Genomic DNA, 10126 nt, shown 5'->3' on the forward strand with positions numbered 1-10126 from the left:
TTCTTCTTCTTCTTCTTCTTCTTCTTCTTCTTCTTCTTCTTCTTCTTCTTCTTCCCTCACCTTTCCAGCCTGGTGCCTTGTGTGGACACGCTGCCCTGGGCTGGTGGCACGTCTGTCCCTGCATCCTGCTGTGGTTCCTGATGATTCCTGCCAGTGGCCCTGCCATGCTCTGTGCTAGGATGACTTTGGAGCTCTGTTCAGTGAGGGGCACCTTCCCAGGCAGCCAGAGCTGGGGGGTTTTGCACTGGAGCTGGTGCCACCAGTGCCTGCAGAGTCCATGGGGGCATGGGGACACTTGTGGGGTCACCCAGGGCCCCCAGGGCCTGGCAGAGGAGCTCTCAAAGGTCTGTCCTGGGCAGATGTGGCCCAGGCAAGGCCAGGGGTGCTGGCCATGCCCTGCTGAGCCCACTGGCCACAGCTGGCAGGGGCACAGGGCTGCTGGGGGGGCTTGGCTGATCCTGTGGGAGGTCACAGCCCAAGCTGGGGGTCAGACACTGAGGGCACTGAGGAGGAGGAGGAGGGAGAGGGTCAGGGCAGGAAGGGCTGGGAAATGTCCCCACACTGCATCCCTGGGCTGCTGCATTCAGGATCAGGCCCTCCCTGTGCTGCAGGAGGCCTTGGGGCAGAGCAAGGGCTGCACGAGCTGGGCCATGGGGGAGCTGTGGCTGCCACAGCGGAGCCACAGAGCTGACAGGACCATGGTCACTCAGGGTCTCTGGTCAGTCTGCTCTGGTGACTGCACACAGGTCTGGACTCTGCTCTTGGAACATCTCCAGGGCTGTAGTGTTGGGGTTCCCACTGTTCTGTCACACAGCCAGGAATGCTGGGGGTCCCCTTGTCCTGCCCCAGCCACAAACAGCTCTGCCAGCTCTTGGTGGGGAGAGAAAGGGTGAACCACAGTGCTGGAATTACAGAATATCCTGAGATTTATGAGACCTACCAGGATTATGGATCCAACTCCTGGCCCTGCACAGACACCCCAACAATCCCACCCTGTACATCCCTGAGAGTGTTGTCCAAATGCCACTGGAGCTCTGGCAGCCTTGGGAATGTCACCATTCCCTGGGGAGCCTCATCAGCGCTCAGCATCCTCTGGGGGAGGAACCTTTTCCTGATATCCAACCTACAGCACCTCTGGCACATCTCCAGCCTATACCTCAGTTTGTAATGGAGCTGAGGATTGCTGCTGATATTATATCACTATAAATACAGCAACCCCATGATGGCTGTCTCATTGCAATCACATTTTGTGTCTGGTCACATAACAAGACCTTTGAAAAAGCCCAAATTTTCACCAGGACACACAAGTCATTTTCCCAGTTTTAGCAAAAAAGCTACAAGATAGTTCTCAAGGGTTTTCAGTCAAGGGCCCCAGAGACTTTAAGTGCCACAATTCTTTTTGGAAACATGAATTCCTGTATCAACAGCTGTATCTGTTACTCCAGAAGGACAGCAAAGATGATAACACAGTTAAGGAGCGATGTGAGATGGTTTCTAGAGAGAGGAGGGAAGATTAATCAGTCATTCATCCACCTTCCATTTGGGATCTAGATGAGCATTGAGATAGAGATTAAGCTACATAAATTATCCTAAAAATGGAACTGACGTAGAAGAGCCATCAGCGCTGTACCTCAGGATAATGCAGTGGTTTGGGATTTACAGAGGGATGTCAAAAACAATCGGCAATTTCATGGAACACAGTCTACCATATGTGCCAGGCAGAAGATGAAATCACAGGATACAAACAGTCTCTTCACACAGGTTCTTTATTTTTCCATGGCACTGTAGCAATGAGGGAGAACATGCTAATAAAGCACAAGCTCTCTGCAAGGAGAACCTTTGGTTCTCTCTTTCCTTCACTGGAGTTCAAGGGACACTTTTATCACCACACAATCCCAGGCTGTGGCTGTCCCACCCCTGGAAGCATCCAAGGCCAGGTTGGGTGTGCTTTGGAGCAAACTGGTCTGGTGGAAGATGTCCCTGCCCATGGCAGGGGTGGAATGGGATGAGCTTTAGGGCCCTTTCCAACCCAAGCCATTCCATGACTCTGTGACAGGCATCTGCATTCTGGTGGCCCATCTGCCTGAGGTCAGAATTCACACTTTGCAGCCGGGTACCCCCAGCTTTAGCAGAGATCTCCTTCAACAGCATGGCTTCTCTCAGCTCCATGGATTTCCTAGGATTGAATTCCAAGCAGCTGAGGCTCAGCCCTGCAGCTTTTAAATCATGATTTCCCACTGTGGTACAGAATACTCTGTAGTCATTTTCAGAAGAGGAAAAATTCCTGGGCACATCAAGTGGCCAGTGCTGTGCACATCAGATTGGATGGTCACTGGCAGTGTCTTTGCCTCAAATCTGACATTTTAATACAGATTTCACTAGTTTGTGTCATCATGACATTGCTTTTTTTGTAAAGCTGTAATTTTGGTAAGATATTTCTCAATAAATATTTTTGATTCAGTTTGCTTTGAGATTTCTATGGTTTTATCACCCTGAGCTCTGTTTTTGCAGGACTGACTTTATGAACATTTTTTCTTTTATTTAAATAGGAAAAATTGGAGAATTTCAAAGCAAATTTTAACCCCATAAAAATATTGCTTATATTACACATTGATTAACAACTCCAAAATAAATTTACTCTTCAGCACAAAATCCTTCACATTCTCCATCCTAAGTAGCATTTTACATTCCCTACTCCTGATTTTCCATATTGATCTCATAGTCCTCAAGATTTCATCCCTCCCTTACTAAAAACTTTTTTTTCTTTCTGAATCCCAGATTCCTATTTGCTCAAATATTTGTTTTTAATCACTGGAAGTCTGAAGTCCATTCACAAACAAGTGGCTGAAGTATGTTAATGACTTTTATTTACTTAAATTACCATTAGTGAAGAAATAAGCATGATATTAAATTATCATTAGTGAAGAGATGAGCGTGAAAACAGATAAACTGTTAACTTTGGGATAACATTTCACCAAGACAACTGCTCTGCTGGAGATACTGGTGGGATTGAGCTGGAAAATACAAGGGGATGGTGAATAACTGGGTTTCCTTTGTATCTCCCATAGTAAAGAATGATATAAAAAAAATGTAATCAGTTATATTTTTTGGTGGAAAATTAAGGATCACACCCATGTTCTCCTGGTGGTTCTAAATGCATTGCCTCAGCCTCATCAGTGGGTGCTGGTTTGTGTTCAGTAGCACTGATGACTTTATAAAAACAGATGACAGAGTTGTTTACGCTGCCCTGCTAAAGAAAATAATCTGATTTAATGGTGCTGGTTTCCCAGTTTAAAAATAAAAAAATAAAAATAAAGAAAAAGGAAAAAAAAAAAAACCCAAACCAAATAACTCCTTTGCTATGTGCTGTAATAAGCTTTTTATAAATGTGCTCATGTGGTGCTGAGCAGAGCCCGCTGTGCCGACACCATAAAACCGAGAGGGAGCTTCATCAGCTCTAAGTGCCATCGTATATTCCCTGCAGCAGCATTCCCCGGGATTAATAAAGTTTGTAAGAAATACACAGGCAAAAGATTAAAAATACATGCGTGATACTACCCGTGGTAATAAAAGCTGATGTTGTTTGGACTGCTTGTTTATTGGCTTGCCCTAGATGAGATGTTTTAAGGTGAATATGATTGAAGAGATGAGCTTTCCCTCAAGGCCCCGCTTTTCCCTGCCCAGCAGCTTCCCAGGGATACTGGTCCAGGGCTGCTTCCCTGAGCCCTCTCGTGGGCTCCTTCCTCCACTGCAACAGCACATCCTGCAAACGAGGCATTCACTGGTCTCCAAGAAGGTGATCTTTATGGAATGTGAGCTGTATCCTCATCTCCCTGCGTAAGGAAACATGTAAAAATAAAGCAAAATTAGTATTTCATTAAAGGCATGAGAAATGTTTATGGTTTCGACCACAAATACCTTGTTTTTGTTGTGGCATCCAGCAATAACAGTGATTATGGAATCGCAACACAGGAAGCTCTTCTGGGAATAGATCTGCAGCGCAGCCTGTCACTGCTTGGCAAAATGCACTCAGGTGCTGATGGAAATGGAAAGGTTGTGTATTTGAGGTGGTTTCATTGAAAAAATCAAAATAAAGTGGATTAAGAGACACCTGAAATGCCTCCTGGCTTTAAACAAAAATATCAGGACATTTCCTGACAGCATCTGGATCCTTGAGGGAAATTAAATGCCAGGTAATATTCTGTTTGGAAGAAAATAAATTAACATATATATGTAAAATATATCTGATGCCCATTAGATTATCTTTAATCATCTATGGGTTGTTGTGAATTTTGATTCCATTCTTTATTGGAATTGCTACAGTGCTTGATGCTGTGCAGTGCTTACAGGAAGACACAGGTCCAGATCATTGAGTCAGAATGGTTTTGTTGGGAAGGGACCTTAAAGATCATCCAGTTCCACCTCCTGCCATGGGCAGGGACACCTTCCACTATTCCAGGTTGCTCCAAGCCTTGTCCAACCTGGCCTTGGACATTTCCAAGCATAAAAGATCCTTAGGTATTTAAGTTCTGTTGGTATGTAGATATTTTAGTCCCAGGGAAATCAGTGGGACTTTGTCACCGACTCTGACCCCCAGGAAGTTACATTCCAAATGAGATAGAACATCCCAAAGTGGGTCTCTGAGCAACCTGGTCTAGTGGAAGGTGTCCTTGCCCATGGCTGGGGATTGGACTGACTGACCTTTGAAAAGCCCTACCAACCCAAACTATTCTATGATTCTGTGAAGGCCAAAACGAGCCTGGTGCAGATGTTGTTTATTGAATTTGTTTTTCATTGTGGTGGGGTAGAATTGTGAGGCTGGTTTGGAAACAGGAACATGAAGAGTAAAAAGTACAGACCATCCACAGAAAAATGTCATGACTATTGTGGGGTGTAAGGCACCAAAATGAGCCTGAGAGGGTTAGCAAGTGACACAGAGGATTGGGCTGTTATCAAAACAGATTAGAGAGAGGAATAGAAGATGGGAGAGTGGGATATGAAGAGCTGCAAAACCGGGCATGACTTTTAGGGGCTGTCAACAGCAATATTTTCACAGACAAAGTGGGCAGAGCATAACTTACAACCCATGTCCATGGATTAAGCAAAGGTTGTGACTTTGAGCAGCAATGTGCTTGGACAACCAAGTGTCCTGCAGCTGCTGTGAATAAAAATTCAACATTTGTCATATCTCAGTAATTGCAGTCCCTTGGTACCTTCTATTCTGAGAGTTGGAAGTTATAAATATTATTGATGACTCAGCATTTGCTTTAGACTTCTTGGGCTTTACCAGCCGTGTTTGCACTCCTTATTCCTGTTGTCACTGTTTGTCAGTGTGAACCTTCACCCAAGTGGAGATTTGCAATGAATTCTGGGGGACATTTGTCTTAAGTTCAGCTTACACCAATTTGGACTTTTCTGTCATAAAGATTTCTAAAATTGATTTGCTTTTCATTGGACGATGCAAAAGAGGAACAAGATGATGCTGTTTTTACCTCACTTTGGGAAGGGCATGTTCCTTCAAATATTTTCCAGGATGGCTGGAAGGATACAAAAATCCTGATTTGGGGATGAGCAGTTCTGGCACAAATACCAAGAGACGACACTTCCATCCTTAAAATAAGCCCCCCGACATAAGTGATAATTTAATATACATCATGCCATCTGCTTGCAGAACTGTGCAAGCTGCTCCCAAAGAAGTCAATGGGAAATGCATTTTTCCTATTATTTTAAACATTCCGGGATCAATCTTGATGTCACAAAGGCAGGCAATAGTCACCTTTCCCCAAAGACAAATACAGCTTGTCACTAGAGAGAATAACCACTGCTGCAAACCCACCATTTCTACTCCTCCTCCTCCTCCCCCCTCTGCCCTTCCCAACCCTCGGGATGAAAACACAGAGTGCTCTGCCAGTTAAAAAAGCAGATGGGGAAAGGAGAAGGTTTCAGAGCTACAAAGCACAGGAGCCCTGGCAGCAGCTTTTCCCTTTATCCCCTGTGAGCTTCCATCTTGCAAACTTTTACTGATTTTGACCTGACCTACAGAAATGTGTCAGCAGCATTTGAGGTCGGAGGAAGGTCTCATTTCACTGTTTTGCCTTTATTCCAGTTTATGCAAAGGCTGGGTCAAGCCTTGCAGATGTATTTTTGTGCGTGGGTCTTCTGCTGCTTTACTGCAGGCTCATTGGAACTTGGGAACACAGCACAGACTCCACTGAGGTGTTTTCTCTTTCTGATGAAATCACTCACAAACATGTAGAAAAAAGGGAGCTTGAGGCTGACTCTTCCCCAGCTCCTCACTGCTGGTGAACCTGTATCTCAGGCATTTGCTCACATGATCTCTGGATCTTGGGCTATGAAATTATAAATGTTGCCTGCTCATCTCCTTATAGCAAAGGAGCTCCCTCCCTCTTTTTCAGCTCAAGTGTGCAGTTTAGTCAAATTCCTCTCTTCTCATGTTAGCACTGTTCCAACATTCCCATCATCCTTATTCCTGTCATTCATACTTTTCCAGCTTCCCAGCATCCTTTTTGAGGGGGGAGAAAGGAGACTCAAGCAGCACAGATTTTTCAAGGTGCAGAGGCACCAAGATTTAAAGACATGCAAAGCAATCCTGGATGGGAGAAATATTTTGATATCTCCACTCAAATAGTAGAATCATGGGATCATGGTATGGTTTGGGTTGGAAGGAACCTTAAACCTTATCCAGTTCCACCCCCTGCCATGGCCAGGGACACCTTCCACTATCCCAGGTTTCTCCAAGCCCCATCCAGCCTGACACTTCCAGGGATTCAGGGCAGCCACAGCTTCTCTGTTATAATTCCAAGCAACTTTGTCTGCCCAGACACTTCAGATTCAAGTTATTTTGGTGCTCTTTGATCCATCCACTATGGCCTGCGGATCAGAAGTTATTCATTTTACACCCTGCTCCTTTCTTGGCCCTCCACACTGCCTGGCAGGCTTCCTAATCCACTCGTGTTTGTAAAAGGATTGATAATTCAGCCCTTCTCTTAGAAAGTAGTTCTTCAAATCTCTTAGTCTACCTTTTAATAGAATGCCTGCTCTCTATTTTTTCAGTGTTTGAACACGAAGTCTTCTTACTTGTAACAGCCTCCTTCGCTCTGATCTTTAATTACAGTAGCTTTCTTCTGGTCTTTTTAAAAGTCTTTTTTGATACACTCTGAGCATTTTCTCTGAGCCTCTAATATGGTGTCTTTAAACAATATCTCTGCTGCTTGCAAACATTTCACCCCGTCGTGGCTCGTACTAATTTCCTTTGAACGAGTCGCCTCATTTTTCGTAGGGCTCCTTTTTAAATCCAGCTCTGTGCTTGCTGATATTTTTGGCTGCCTTGTTCCTATGACTATAGTGGAGCTCAGCACATTATGGCTCTTCTCCTACAGAGTCTCTCTCTCTCTCTTTGATAACACCATAATGATCCTGGGCTGCACAAGGAGTTCTTGCTCCAATGACTAAATCTCCAAGGAGTGTTTGTTCACAGGTATCTAAACATTTACCCTCAGTATCCATCATATTTATCCATTGTACATAAACAAAAAGGTTTCCCCTTTTTATTGCATCTTGTGTACCCACAGTGTCTTTGGGGTCCTCTAGGACACCTCAGGCAGTGGCACTGCCCTGGCCTAGCCATTGAGGAGTAGCTCTGTTGTTGTCCTATTCTTGGCTCATGCCCAAAGAGATCTTCACCAGTTCCCACCGTGTCTTTCTCACCTTTCATCGTACCCTTCACTCCAGAACAAACAATCCTTGGCCAAGATTCAATATCCAGACAAACACCATCCTTTACACTCACACCAGGGCACTTGTACAGCCAGGAGGGATGAGCTGAAGGTCAGGAGAGCATCTTCACAGCTGGGAGCAGGAGTCTGGACTCTCAGCAAGGAAAGGACATTGCCTGGAGGGTGGGAGATGCTGCTTTTAATACACTTCATGTAATGACTCTGAAAATTGGGCTCTGAGCAGCCTGGTCTAGTGGAAAGTGTCCCTACCTCTGGCAGGGGGTGGTAAGGAGATGAGCTTTAATGTCCTTTCCAGCTCAAACCACTCAGTGATTCCCTGATATTATACAATACATCTTATATAACTTTATGCTCCTTTATGTCTATATTTGATCCTGTTTTATGTGCATTTGCTCATGTTTTAGGGGACTAAATCTTTCCTCAGCCCTACTTTTTGGAGGGGACTGCCACCAAACCCCAGTGGCACTGTTGATCTGCAAATTCTGGAGCAGCAGGAGGCCCTGCTGGAATCCAGGCATTGTCTTCTGCATCTCGTGAGAGTGGAGCTGCTGATCTGGGAATGGAGTTGGAAAACATTCCAATGCCAGGAGCTGTGTGTAGTTGCTGCAGAGCTCGTACAGGTGTGCTAATGAGAGACTCTGCTCATCACAAGCCCGAGACCTTGGAGAATATTAGTAAAAATGCCAATTTGCATGTCTTGGGGTTAATTGAGGAAATCTCCGATGGAAAAATCTTGCTGTCACTTCAGAAGCCGGTTCTGAATACAAATTGTGTGTCTCCATTGGATATTGCAAAATTTTTTCAACATCTTTGCAAACCTGTAGGAGCAAGGAAAGATGTTGGCTCCCAGAAGTTTTCCTCAAAATTTCAGATATTTTTTATCTGTGTTGACATTAGCATGGGACTCCTACACCAAGCATGGAGAATATGTGGGATCCTCCACCAAACAAACAAGAAAGGGGCATGAATATTTTCTCAGATATTCCCCCGGCCACGTGTTTTTCATAGGAAAAGACACATTTCTGCATGCAAAATACCAATTCTTTTCAAGTGGGCAACACTCTTGTTTTATGCCTGTACTCTAATTCAAGTTTCTTGCATATAAAAATAATTACTGGATGTTTTTATCTTTGCTTGAGCTGAGCAGTTGTTTGACAATATGCAGTTGTCTCATTGAGAAACAGGGAAGCAGACAACTGCTTCATTCACCTGATCCTGATTAAGAATCAGAGCAGGTTTTTATAATCCTCGTATCACAATGTATTTTCTCATCACCTGGTCTTCCAGGGGGGTTTCTTTCCTTTTACAACTGTTTTATTATATGCCATTTTAAGATTACCACCAACAGTGTAAGGCACAACTAGAAATCCCGAATATTTCTCTGTTTAATTGCAAATGTTTTGTGATGCTCTGATCATTCCATCAGCCATTGGGGGATTTTATAAATGTCTTGCTCCACATTATGTCTGTATAATTAACTACTCTTGTTGAAACACCTAATTTTTGGAGGAGTTTATGGAAGAACACGAGGGAGAGGCATGGGTTTGATGCTGATTTTAAATGAATTATTCCTTGGTTTTCAAAGTTTGCTTTTAGTAGTTTTGACATTCAGTCTTTCTTTTTTTAAACTAGCATGTCCTATGGAACAAAAAGATAAAAAGTTAATTTAAAAAGACAAGAAAAGAGAGCAAAAAGGCCAAATTTTCCCCTCAGCAAAAGTTTCTTAAAACCAAACTCAGTTTCTGAGCGTCCAGCAGAACAGGAAAGTTTCACCAAATTCTTTTCACTTCCCTTTCTCCCATTTCCTCGTTTGAGCATTCCGATGGGGCTGTGCGACGCTGCTGATTTCAACGTGTCACAAGGGGTGTAATTAAAAGCAGAATTCTGCCTTGATTATGGCTCTGATACGTGCCCTTCCCAGCAGTTGGAAGATGATGAGCTCTAAAACCATGGAACCATGCAAAGCACTGCTGCATGGATAATGCTGCATGCCGTGGTACGGATGAGTGACAGGACACAAGGACATGGCCTCCAGATGTGCCAGGGGAGGGTCAGGTGGGACATCAGCAGGAATTTCTTCACGGAGAGCGTGGCCAGGCATTGAAAGGGGCTGCTCAGAGAGGTTTGGAGTCCCCATCCCTGGATGTGTCCAAGGAATGGCTGGACATGACACATTGGTTTGGGTGACAAGGTGGGGATGGGTCACAGCTTGGACTCAGTGGTCTTGAATGTCTTTTCCAACCTACACGTGCCCTCATCTGGGGTGGGTTTCTATTTCATGCCACAGAGGCACCTGTGGGGGCAGAAAATCTTGGGATGAAATCCCAGGGGCATGCCAGAGCCATGTCTGGGGTTGGCGTCATTGCTCC

Source organism: Molothrus ater, chromosome 3 (assembly GCF_012460135.2).
Source record: "Molothrus ater isolate BHLD 08-10-18 breed brown headed cowbird chromosome 3, BPBGC_Mater_1.1, whole genome shotgun sequence".
NCBI classification, from domain to species: Eukaryota; Metazoa; Chordata; class Aves; order Passeriformes; family Icteridae; genus Molothrus; species Molothrus ater.